At 31.6% G+C, this 3,194-nt stretch overlaps 1 long non-coding RNA gene across 1 annotated transcript; it reads right to left on the bottom strand.

Annotated features, from left to right (window-relative positions):
* Positions 1-608: 608 nt before the first annotated feature.
* On the bottom strand, positions 609-2,883 carry LOC105151141 (uncharacterized). The gene is made up of 3 exons (XR_846797.2): positions 1,481-2,883; positions 1,110-1,264; positions 609-930 (listed from the first exon to the last, which is right to left on the bottom strand). It is a non-coding gene; the product is annotated as an uncharacterized LOC105151141 (long non-coding RNA).
* Between the last annotated feature and the right edge of the window lie 311 nt (positions 2,884-3,194).

The following is a 3,194-nucleotide window of genomic DNA, read 5'->3' as shown; positions in this document are numbered from 1 at the left end:
TGATAGAGAATGTCTTCGATTTCAAAGAACGAACTTACGATGAACGGAAAATTGAATTTCTTGTCGTTTAATTTTGTCACCTTCCGCGATCTATAAAACAATTTTAAAGTGAAATCTTCACACTGACACTCGCACACAACATATTATATGAAATATCTTCAATGTGAAGTATGTAAAGAATGTCCCTGCATGAAATAATCTACTTTTGTAAATCGATGCGTTTTTTTATTTTCGTGTAGAGTTCGTCGAGACTCAATTTTCTCGTTGAAAACTTGCTCCATTTCGATGCTGTTAGCAATAGCTTGCTCAATCATGCTCTAATTTCATTCGCTTTGTTTCTTTGTTTCTGGAGCTAAACATTTAGGTGCATCATTGGTTGTCATTTAACGAGGGCAATTTGGAAACTGACTTGGGACAGTATCTGTACAAACATATAATTGCAATTGAAGAAAGTAAGCTTGTCTTATTGCTTTGCTGTAAGGAATATTGAATTTGAATTGACGCTTTTAATACACACAATATTCACAATTCTCTGTTATTAAAAATTGTATGACTAGAAAACCAATTTTTTAAAAACATTTTGGACAATTGATTTGATATTCGGGAGGTTCGATATAGGAAATAGAAATTTATTGTAACACACGTACATTTAAGAAAAACGTTTAAATCTTAATTATTATTCATAAAATTATAAAAAATTAGGAAAATTAGGTTCGACAATGTAGTCTAACAAAAGAAAATGTAGATTGCGAAGCCGTTTTTTGCGAAGTCGCACAACAGCTAATACTAGCCTTATAAAAACAAGATAAAACGACATAATATTTGATTAATCGGAGCCAATAATTCGATGTGCTAATGGTGCGTTTGTCAGTCGATGTAGTAACTAGTTTCTCGTTCAATTTTGGACAACCGGAAATGTAGCTCGTATACCTGTAGATGAATAAAAAAAAGATGTAAAGAATAAAAAATTTAATAAAAAATTGAATAAAAAAATAAAAAAATTTTTTTTTAAATGGATCCTGATTATTATATCGATTCTAAAGATATATTTTATTACACTAAATCTTAGAAATTAATTTCAAAAGAAATTAGTTATAATAATTGATTACTTTTGAATTGTTTGTTGGCTAGAAGTTCTTTCTGCAGATGGCATGTAATCATTTTTGTTTCATCTCTTCATTTTTTGGAAACAAAAATGTTTCAACCTGTAGACCATATTTGTAATTGTCATTACAATTCAGAACGCAGCATTTGAACGACATTTCTGTAAATTAGTAAGATGTTTCAATAAAAGAGTATTGTTCTTCAGAAAAGAGTATTGTTGAAATAACCAAAACATAATCTATAGTTAAACATATTTGTCCAATTTTCAAATGATTTTTATAATTCGGTAAATTAATGAGACATAAATCTCACCTCAAGAGCACTCGTGAACAATAAATTATAAAAAAGATTCCACAAAGAACTCTCAATCGCTTACTGAAATTTTCTCACGAGACACGTAACACTGAAAGACGCTCGGCGCGCTCGGTTTACTTGTGATGACGTCACAGAGCTGTCCGAACGAGGTGGAGAGGCCTTGTCTATAGGAGATTGGTACAATACAGTGATTATTCCATCCTTGTACAATGGCGAACAACAAGACTGCAATGATGCACCGTGTCACACCGTGTCGCACTGTGTCTTTTGTCGGAAGGCACTCTATAAAGCCAAAATTGATTAAAAGGTTACTGTCATGCGTGTTTCTTGTTGGAAGACATCTTATAAAGCCAGAATGGGAAAGATTAGTATTAGGTGTTGGAATTAATTCGTAGCGTTTTACAAGTGATGGGAAGTACTTTCATTAATGTATTTTTTAATGCTCATGTGAAATAAATAACATTCTTTCATTAAAAAACGCTACGAATTAATTCCAACACCTAATACTTTTATGACATTCGTGGAAGTATCACTTTTATTTATCATACAAATGATATGATTAAATGTTATAACCGTAAATTGCCTAATTATGATCCAATGTTAGAGCATTAATCGGGCTGACTAGCTATAACAAAATGCCACAGCCGTAAATCGTGCTTTAGCTAGTTATAAATAAATATCAGAGGCGTTCATCGTGGGCTGACTATTTTTAATTTACTGTCAAAGGCATTTCGATTATCAAATCTAGTGAAATATGATGCTTGCGGAACTAATTCGTAGAATTTTGTGTCTGTAATTGAAGATATACGAATGGATGCATTGTCATGATGGACCAAAAGCTGGTTGCTTGACACGACCAAACAATGAAACTAATGAACATGTCTGTTTGAAATTTTAACAGTAATCCTGTGAAGGATCAAACTTTTCTAAAATTACAGCAGTTTGATGTTTGTGGGATTATTTCTGTATTAGACCGAGAGCTTTTCGAACTTATATCCCCGTATAAGTCAGTATATCAATAATAACTGTGTATTAGAATCTATAATAAAAATAGCATGTTGTACTTAAAAAAAATAGATGTGACCCTGATCTGATCTTGCAGACGCCAAAGTTAAATTGAATATCAATGAATAGCTTCTTACAACTTTTGCCTGAAACGTTTCTTCTAAAAACGTTATACAAGTATAAGGACCTTATCACAAGAATGGCCGTAACTGAGTCGTAGAACGTGAATCATAGTCATAGATCAACGCACTATATTCTGGCGTACTATGTATGTCGATACAAGTACAATTCACATTCCTTCACGATTAGTTGTAATCATCTTTATGTTCTGCTCATAAATTCGAGGTCTTTTGGACATCCTATATAATATATATGTTATACATATACATATGCTATACATATATATATAAAACATATATTACATAATCAATAGTCATATGTATAATTTTTATGCGACGCTATGTATCTATGAAATGTATATAAGTATATCGTATTCAAAGTGTTTTAATAAATGTATATACTTATTGGTCAATGTATACATTGACTAACAGTAAGATACAATACCAGATGTAGAAGTATGAAACCGGAATTTTTTTGTAAAAATTACACGTCCGTTGTTTGAAAATGATAAAAAATTTTTTATTCAAAATAATCTCCATTGCTATTTATACATTTTTCCCACCTCTCCGGCAATGTATGAATGCCACGCCAAAAAAACAGTTCTTCTTTTGAAGCGCAGTTATCGAGCCATTTTCGTACATTTTCATACG

Source organism: Acromyrmex echinatior, chromosome 7 (assembly GCF_024713525.1).
Source record: "Acromyrmex echinatior isolate Ae372 chromosome 7, ASM2471352v2, whole genome shotgun sequence".
NCBI classification, from domain to species: Eukaryota; Metazoa; Arthropoda; class Insecta; order Hymenoptera; family Formicidae; genus Acromyrmex; species Acromyrmex echinatior.
This window is presented reverse-complemented; position numbering and strand designations above follow the sequence as displayed.